Raw genomic sequence first — 10114 nt, 5'->3', positions numbered from 1 at the left:
CCAGCGGGGCGCTGGGACGCGGAGAAGAGACTTCTGGGTAGTGTAGTCGTCTGTGAGGCGTGCGGCGACCAGGAAGTCGGTGTGCTGGGAGGGGAGCGGGGGGAGAATAAAAGCTACAGTAAGAGGCGGGGAAACGAGGTGGGGGAAAAGCCCCGTCTCGGAGGTAGACTACAAGTCCCAGAGTGCCTCGCGCTGGGGGCTGTCCTAGCACTGCTCCTGGCATTTTAAAGCTCTTCTGTTGGCTCTGCGGGAGCTGCCGCTCCGCCTCCATCCAGCTTGAGAGCGGTTTCTTCAATTGCGGCTGAAGTCAGTGCTCTGACTCCGCGTGGTGTCCGAGCCCTCAGGGGCTTTCTGACCCCCAGTATTAACCAAAGCGGCCGGCCTCCTGTCATCAACCGCTACCCCGCGCGACGGGCGAAGATGATAGAGTGGACTTTGGACCCGCGCTGAGCTGCAAGTTACCCTCACCGGGCCCCACCTCCGACTTTCCCAGCTGCCAGCCGCGTCCTGTGGTCGCGTTTTCCCTCAAATAGGTATTCGAGCCTGGGTTGGCGGCATGTAAATTGCTCTGGGAGTTGTGCTCAGTCGTGTTCGACTGTGCGACCTCTGTAGCCCGCCAGGATCCCCTGCGCATGGGATGTTCCAGGCAAGAATACTGGAATGGGGTTGCCATTTCCTCAGGGATCGAATCTGCGTCTCCTGTATTGGCAGGCGGATTCTTTACCACTGAGCCACCAGGGAAGCCCCAGGGGAAATGGCTTTACAAGTTTCGAAGATCTCTCCATCCGAGTGTTCACTAGTCGGATAAGGCGATGAGAAGAGCAGGGGGTTTATAGAACCATGTTGTTAAGGATTGACACAGGCTGAGGAGTTTGGGCTTTGTCTTCTAGTCCATAAAAAGCTATTCAAGGGATTTATTCTCTGAACTGGACCTGGGTACAGGACTGTATTTATCATAATGCAGTTCATCATGGATCCGTGCCTCTTAGTGGCTTAAAACGACAGGAATGTATTATCTTACAGTTCTGAACTGAGTTTCACTGGACTATAACCAAGGTATTGGCAGGACTGGTTTAAAAAAAAAAAAAATGAATGGTTGCAAGAGATGAGGATGAATAGGTGGAGCACAGGTCATTTTTACCCAGTGGTGAAATTATTGTGTGGTATTGTAATGATGGATCCCATAGAATGTACAACACAGAGTGAATGCTAATGTAAACTATGAACTGTTAGTGAGTAATCATATGTCAACATTGGCCCATTGTTTGCAACAAATGTACCACATAAATGCAAGATAGTAACAATAGGAGAAACTGTGTGGTAGTTCAGTTCAGTTCAGTCCCTCAGTCGTGTCCGACTCTTTGCGACCCCATGAATCACAGCACGCCAGGCCTCCCTGTCCATCACCAACTCCCGGAGTTCACCCAGACTCACATCCATGGAGTCAGCGATGCCATCCAGCCATCTCATCCTCTGTTGTCCCCTTCTCCTCCTGCCCCCAATCCCTCCCAGCATCAGAGTCTTTTCCAATGAGTCAACTCTTCACATGAGGTGGCCAAAGTACTGGAGTTTCAGCATTAGCATCATTCCTTCCAAAGAAATCCCAGGGCTGATCTCCTTTAGGATGGACTGGTTGGATCTCCTTGCAGTCCAAGGGACTCTCAAGAGTCTTCTCCAACACCACAGTTCAAAAGCATCAATTCTTCGGTGCTCAACTTTCTTCACAGTCCAACTCTCACATCCATACATGACCACTGGAAAAACCATAGCCCTGACTAGACGGACCTTTGTTGGCAAAATAATGTCTCTGCTTTTGAATATGCTATCTAGGTTGGTCATAACTTTCCTTCCAAGGAGTAAGCGTCTTTTAATTTCATGGCTGCAGTCACCATCTGCAGTGATTTTGGAGCCCCCAAAAATAAAGTCTGACACTGTTTCCACTGTTTCCCCATCTATTTCCCATGAAGTGATGGGACTGGATGCCATGATCTTCATTTTCTGAATGTTGAGCTTTAAGCCAACGTTTTCACTCTCCTCTTTCACTTTCATCAAGAGGCTTTTTAGTTCCTCTTCACTTTCTGCCATAAGGATGGTGTCATCTGCATATCTGAGGTTATTGATATTTCTCCCGGCAATTTTGATTCCAGCTTGTGCTTCTTCCAGCCCAGCGTTTCTCATGATGTACTCTGCATGTAAGTTAAATAAGCAGGGTGACAATATACAGCCTTGACGTACTCCTTTTCCTGTTTGGAACCAGTCTGTTGTTCCATGTCTAGTTCTAACTGTTGCTTCCTGACCTGCATACAAATTTCTCAAGAGGCAGGTCAGGTGGTCTGGTATTCCCATCTCTTTCAGAATTTTCCACAGTTTATTGTGATCCACATAGTCGAAATAGATGTTTTTCTGGAACTCTCTTGCTTTTTCCATGATCCAGCAGATGTTGGCAATTTGGTCTCTGGTTCCTCTGCCTTTCCTAAAACCAGCTTGAACATCTGGAAGTTCACGGTTCACGTATTGCTAAAGCCTGGCTTGGAGAATTTTGAGCATTACTTTACTAGCGTGTGAGATGAGTGCAATTGTGCAGTAGTTTGAGCGTTCTTTGGCATTGCCTTTCTTTGGGATTGGAATGAAAACTGACCTTTTCCAGTCCTGTGGCCACTGTTGAGTTTTCCAAATTTGCTGGCATATTGAGTGCAGCACTTTCACAGTGTCACGTGAGTGTATGTTCCTTGGTTCTTTGTCTCGTCACAACAAAGATTTGGAGCAACGGACATTAAAGCTCTCGGCGCATCACAGCTCTCGGGTCTTGGACAAGCCGTGTTACAGCTCTTAGGCAAATCAGTGTTACAGCTCCATTTTATTTAGAAGATAGCAGGAGAATCCAAGACTCGAAGAGAAGAGAGTGGAGGAGTGCGTGGGGAAGGAGGGGGAGAGAGAGAGAGCGAGAGTGTGCGAGCACACACGCGGGAGATAGAGTCCGAGAGAAAGCGCTTTGGCTCCTCCTTTTATATGTTTTTTCCTCCACCTGGGCCTGCCCTATGCAAATTGGGCTTAGCCGGGAGTGCTGTTTGTTCTACCTGAAGTCTTCACTCTGGTCCTCGGACCTTCCTTTGACCTTCCTTGTCTTTTAGCCACCGCCATTTTGGACTCCTTTTCCCTATTCTACCTACCTAACATTCCCCTCTCAAGAGATGGGAGGCCCAATTCTTTGGGAATAGGGGCATCGAGATCTTTCTGGCTACTTCCTGCTGAACTGGGACGGCAAGGGGTATTGGGCCTCCCCCTCTTGCTAGTCTCGAGCCTCAGAGTCCTTATAGCGGTGTCCAAGGGCGTGTGATGTTTTCTGTGGTCAGCTGTAGTTTTATATCTTTGTTGAACTGGCACTGCATGTTGTAGCTGGTTGACCTGGGCAGAGACAAAATACGTTAGACAATTGACAGTACATGGCAATATAGCATAACAAGGACCAGTAGGGACATTGGTCAATTTTAAATTCACATCACCAGGATAGCTCAAGTCCCTCCTTGTTCAGGGATCAGAAGATCTATCTCCTGTCTGTCTTGGAGTACAATCTCTGTCAAGCTGTGTTGGCTCCTTAGAGTTATCCTGAGAAATCTTATCCCCAGAAACCAGATTTTGGGTGTGTTCATTAGAATGGCATTCATTGGTAGTTCTGAATAGGTATCTGAGATCTCCCTGGGGCTCACAGGTGTATCGAGTGTCCTCTTCTGTTTTCTTCCACGGCTTGACTCATGAGTAGTGAATCCAGGAGTCATGTCCTGGTACCTTGACTGCTGTGGGGGTAGAAAGTATTACAGGGTGGGGGCCCTTCCATGTGGGCTGGAGTTGAGCCTTTGGGGACCCATCTTTCCAGACTTTAATTAGGACTTGAGTTCCTGGAGCATATAGTGGTGACTCTTTAGAATCTTTTGGGTCCTGGTTCATACCCCACAAGCGTATATCCTGTTGGAATTGCCCAGTGGCTATGGTATAAGACTGGAGGGTCTGAACCTCTGGATCTAGGAAGGGGCCATTGACATAAACAAAAGGTTTCCCATATAGCATCTCATAAGGACTAAGACCAACCTGTTCCTTAGGGGCAATGCGGGTGCAGAGGAGAGCTATTGGTAAAGCCTCCTTCCATCCCAGGGAGGTCTCCTGGGTTATCTTTTTTATGCTGATTTTAAGAATTGATTGGCTCTTTCTACCTTTCCTGAAGATTGAGGCCTCCAGGCACAATGGAGATAATAAGTAATGCCCAATGCTTTCGAGACTCCTTGGGTGACCTTAGAAGTAAATGATGTCCCATTGTCACTTTGTAATGACCTGGGCAGACCAGATCTTGGAATGATTTCATGGAGCAATTTTTTTATTACATTCTCAGCCTTCTCAGTCCGGGTGGGAAAGCCTTCAATCCATCCTGTGAATGTATCTATCATAACTAGTAGGTATTTGTACCCTTGAGAAACTGGCATCTGGGTGAAGTCCATCTGCCAGTCCTCTCCTGGGTAGGCCCACGTCATTGGATGGACTGGGCCAGCTGAGGTCTTCGAGCTCCTTGCTAATGCTAAGTCACTTCAGTCGTGTCCGACTCTGTGCGACCCCATAGACGGCAGCCCACCAGGCTCCCCCGTCCCTGGGATTCTCCAGGCAAGAACACTGGAGTGGGCTGCCATTTCCTTCTCCAATGCATCAAAGTGAAAAGTGAAAGTGAAGTCGCTCAGTCGTATCTGACTCTTAGCGACCCCATGGATTGCAGCCTACCAGGCTCCTCCGTCCATGGGATTTTCCAAGCAAGAGTACTGGAGTGGGGTGGCATTGCCTTCTCCGTTCGAGCTCCTTGGGGGTTGTTTAATTGGCAAGTGGGACAAGAGGAGACCACCTGTCTTACAGTTGTTTGGAAGCCTGTTCCTCTGAAGGACCTTTCTAGTAATCTTTGGAGGGCCTTTTCTCCTAAATGAGTAGTGGCATGTAAGGAGTTAACCAACTTCCATTGGAGGTTTCCAGGCAGAAAAAGGAGTCCCTCCTTTTGGAACCACCCCATATGATCTTGAAAGCCCTCACTCTTAGCTTTAAGAGTCTCACCTTCAGTATATGAAGGAGTTTCTGGCAAATTAGTCTGTGAAACTAAGGTGGCAATCCCTATTAGGTCATGGTTCTGTAATGCTGCTCTCCTAGCTGCCTGAGCAGCTGCTTGGTTACCTCGTGCCACTTCCGTGTTCCCTTTTTGGTGTCCTTTACAGTGGGAGACTGAAATCTCAGTGGGCAGATGGACTGCCTCCAAGAGTCAAAGAATATGATCACCATATTTGATTGGGGACCCTCGGGTGGTCAAGTGGCCCCTTTCTTTCCAAACAGCCGCATGTGCATGTAGCACCAGAAAGGCATACTTGGAGTCAGTGTAAATGGCTATTCTTTTTCCTTTTCCCAGCTCTAAAGCTCGAGTCAGGGCTATGAGCTCAGCTAATTGGGCTGAAGTGCCTGGTGGCAGAGGCTTAGCCTCTATGGTCTCAAAATTGGAGACTACTGCATATCTAGCTCTTCTTTTTCCATCCAAGACAAAGCTGCTTCCATCAGTGTACCAGATTTCCTCAGGATTGGTCAGAGGATCTTCTGACAATCCCTCTTGGGGTTTTGTCCAGTGGTCCAAGGTTTCTAGACAAGAGTGAAAGGGGAGAGAGCCCTCGGGGGTAGGGAGGAGAGTGGCTGGGTTAAGAACCTCACAAGGGGATGTAGTGAGGCCTGGATTTTCTATCAGCATTACTTGATATCTGAGGATTCTTTGATCAGACATCCATAAATAGCATCTCCCATTTAGGAGTTGTTTTACTTGGTGGCTGGTAAAAATAGTTTGCCCCCAAAGGAGAGTTTTAAAGTATCTTCTATCATGATTGCAATAGCTGCAAGATTTCGAAGGCAGGGCGGCCAACCTCGGGAAGTTGGATCGAGCCTCTTGGATAAGTAAGCTACAGGCTGGGGCTCAGATCCCAACCTTTGAGTTAACACTCCCAAGGCCATTCCCTCTCTTTCATGGACATAAAGTTGGAGTGCTTTTTCTGGGTCTGGCAACCTCAAGGCAGGTGCCTGAGTTAAGGCCTGTTTTAGTGTAGCCTCTGCCTTCTTTTGAGGAGTTCCCCACATCAGTGGGATTGAATCATCTCGTCCCTTTAAGCTTTCATATAAGGGCTGGGCAGTTAGACCATAGTTGGGTATCCAGATTCTACAATACCCAGTTAGCCCCAGGAAAGCTCTCAATTGTTTTCGAGTCGTGGGGGAGGGCAACTGGAGGATTCCTTGTACCTGATCAGAGGACAGCCTCCTGGACCCGTGTGTAATCTGAACTCCCAGGTAAGTGACCTTTGTCTCGACCATCTGTGCCTTAGCACGGGAGACTTTATATCCCCTTTCTGCCAAGAAGTTTAGAACCTGAATTGCATGTTGTTGGGCGCTTTTCTCATCTGGAGAACAGATTAGTAGGTCATCTATGTATTGTAATATTTTCCCATTAGGTCTCAGGTCCAGATCTAGGAGATCCCCGCTAAGGGCCTGTCCAAACAGGTGGGGGCTATCTCTGAACCCCTGAGGTAATACTGTCCAAGTCATCTGTTGGTGTTTTTCTCCTGGGGCCTCCCACTCAAAGGAAAAAAGGTATTGGGATTCTTTAGCCAGTGGTATGCAAAAAAATGCATCTTTGAGATCCAAGACTGTAAACCACTTGGCACTGGGTGGGATTTCTCCCAAGGTTACATAGGGATTGGGTACTGTGGGATGGAGGGGGACTACAGCTTCATTTGTGATCCAGAGATCTTGAACCATTCGCCAGGTTCCGTCTTTTTCTTTACTGAGAGGATTGGGGTGTTACATGGCGAACTGGTGGGGACCAATAGCCCACAAGCAAGGAATTTATTTATTAAAGGCTGTAGTCCCTCCCGAGCCTCTCTTTTGAGAGGATATTGTTTCTGGTTAGGAAACCGAGTGGGATCTCGGAGGACAATGATGACCGGTTCAGCTTGGTGGGCTCGTCCAGGAATCCCCTGGCCCCACACCTGGGGGTTAATTTTGTCTTCCCATAGTTTTTGGTCCCTCTCTATTGAAGGTGTAATGGGTTCTTCAGTAGTAACCAGGAGCTGTAGAGCTCTACGGGCTCTATGGGCTCTACCCATCACAAGGGTGGTCCCCAGTTTAGTGAGTATATCTCTTCCCAATAAGGGGGTAGGACACTCAGGGACCACCAGAAACTGGTGGGAAAATATTTGTCCATCCCAGCAACAAAGAAGTGCTCGGGTGAATCTTTTAGTAGTTGCTTTTCCTCTAGCACCCAAAATGGTACAGGTTTGGGAGGAGAAGGCTCCGGAATAGGAGATCAAGACAGAGTAGGTAGCCTCTGTGTTAACCAAGAAATTCTCGGACCTACCTGCCACATCCAGTTGCACCCTTGGCTCCAGCCCTGTGATGGTTATCTGTGACAGGCGGGCTGGCTGGAGCGAGCCGCTTCAGTCCTCTTGAACCATCTTGAGGGTAGGCTTGGCACTTGACCTTGAGGCTCTTGGGTCCCGAGGACAGAGTGCCGCCCAATGTCCCAGTTGATGGCATTTGTGGCAAGCCGTTCTAGGAGACTTGTCACGGTTTGGACACTCTTTGGCCCAATGCCCCCCCTGTCTACAGATCAGGCATCTGTCTTGTGCCTTGTCCCTCAAGGACTCGGGGTTTGCCATAGGGCTTCTCTGGAGGGCAGCCAGGATCTGGGCATGCCTTGTCTCTTTCTTTCTCTCCTTCTGGGCCTTGGCCTCCTTCTCCTGTTCCCTGTTATAAAAGGTATTGGTGGCTGTCTGGACCATCTCATCTAAAGAGGCAGCAGGGTCCTGCTGTTGTAGCTGCTGTAACTTAATTCTGATATCTGATGTACATTGGAACAGGAATTTGTCCTTTAAAATCACCCGTCCCATGTAAGAGTCTAAGTCCAGGTTGGTAAACTTTTGGAGTGCCTCTTTTAGCCTCTCCAGAAAGGCAATGGGGTTCTCATTGGGCTCCTGAGTTATTGCTGAGCCCCGAGCATAGCTAATTACTTTTTGTTGGGCTGCTTTCAGTCCTGCCTTCACACAGATTAGAAAATGATCTCTTTCCCAGATGTGCTCCGGGTCATTATAATTCCAATTAGGATCAGAGGAGGGGACTGCAGTTTCCCCTACTGGGTATCTATCACTGGACATGTGAGCCCTGTTGCATACCTCCGGGCTTCCTTTAAGACCCTGGTATGTTCAGGATCAGATAAAGTTTGACTAAATATGACCATGATGTCTTTCCACGTCAAGTCAAAGGCCAAGGTAATATGTTGGAATGTATCTATATGTTTGCCTGGGTCATCTGTATAGCTTCCCAGGTCTTGTTTGATCTGCCTTAGTTCTAAGAGGGAGACGGGCTTATGGACCCGGGCTGGTCCGAATTCTCCTCCAATTTCAACTAAGGGACATACTCTAGCTGGCTTTTGTGGAGGAGGTGCTCACGGATATGGGGGCACGTTTGGGTACGAGGAAGGAGCACCAGGCAACTCGGGAGCTGTGGGAGGTGAGCCTTCACGAGGGGGTTCCTTTTCTTGGTTGCCTGTGCCTAACACCATTTGCCTAGTGGGCTCACTTTTAGGGCATACTACAATCCCATACTTAAGACAGAGTTCCTTCATATCTCTTAGTCGGAAGAAAATTTGGACATAGGGGATCTCTGTCCATTTCCCTTGTCTTTTGCAGAATAATTCTAGTTGCAGGATGGTATTGTAATTTAAAGTTCCATCCTCAGGCCAGTGTTCCTCGTCCCCCAGTGGATACTGTGGCCACACAGTGGCACAAAAGAATTTCAAACGACTTCTCCTTAGAGCTAGAGGGTCGAACAGCTTCCAGTTATCAAGGATACAATTCAAGGGCATCTGCCGGGAAGTGGATTGGTTATTTCCCATCTGAAAGACAGTCATGACAGGGGAAGAAAAAGACCTCTTTTGATTTCCTTAAGGGTGAGTCTTTCTGAAGTTTATCCTACCCAGAACTGTTGCAACCTGAGAGCCAGGCGTCCCCGGGTCAGGGTGCAGATCCCCAGACAGGCAGATCCCCTGGCAGGCTGAGGCATGACAGCCTCCTAGAGATCTAATCCCTGGGCAGGTCGAGGCGTGATGACCTCCTGGGACCCCTGGGACTAGAGGATCCCCGAACAGGCTGAGGTGTGACAACCTTTGAAGACCGATCCCTAGGCAGGTCAAGGCGTGATGACCTCCTGGGACCCCCCGGACTAGAGTTTGGGCGTCCCCAACATCTCCAGTGTGACCAGTATTGGGTAGGATTAGGGGGTTGGATATTATAGAGTATTTCCCTCCCAAGGCCAACTATTTTCTGGTTGTCTCTCCAGAAGATTGTAGAGGCAACCTTGTGGGTCTGGATGGGGCTCAGGAAAAGAGCATGAAACAGGAGGGAAGGGGGCAGAGCACAAACTTTGAAAGAATGGCATAGCACAAGGGTATAATGTAAACCAATTAAAATCAATTGGGTCCAAGATGACAAGTCAAATTCAAGTAAACCTTAATCCCCAATCTATAAGCCAACAGACACACCCAGAGGTGGCAAGACAGCGCCAAGGCACAAGGTCAGAAGAGGGAGGAGTGAGTGGTTCCCCAATGGCTGGGATGATCCTCTCACTCATTAGCATATGAATTCCATCCCCTCACAAAACCTAGCCAAGCCTAATACCATGGCCTCAGCCCTTGCCCTTGGCAATGGTTCACACCCTGAAGGGTGGCTTCTTTCTGGATCCTAACAAATCTACCTCTTATGCTTTGTCTCTCAATGAATTTTTGCAATGAGACATCAGAGCCTGAGTTTCATTAGTTTTGGCCGGGCTTGAGTCCCGGGAGAGAGCTGAAGGACAGGAGGAAAAAGCAGTGGGAAAAACATGCCAAGGAATCCCCTTCATAGCCCGTCAGAAAAATTTACTAAATATCTGACCCGTGCTCACAGTTTCATTGGTCTGATCCTTGGCACAGAGAAGAGAAAGGACAGAAGAACCTCCCTCGGCTTGTGTAACAGCTACTGGGGCTCAGCAGATAGCGCCTCTGGGACATGCTGAGGAGTAG

The sequence above is a fragment of the Bos indicus x Bos taurus genome, chromosome 26 (genome assembly GCF_003369695.1).
Source record: "Bos indicus x Bos taurus breed Angus x Brahman F1 hybrid chromosome 26, Bos_hybrid_MaternalHap_v2.0, whole genome shotgun sequence".
Lineage (NCBI taxonomy): Eukaryota > Metazoa > Chordata > Mammalia > Artiodactyla > Bovidae > Bos > Bos indicus x Bos taurus.
The sequence above is the reverse complement of the archived record's forward strand: the minus strand, read 5'-3'. Positions refer to the sequence as shown.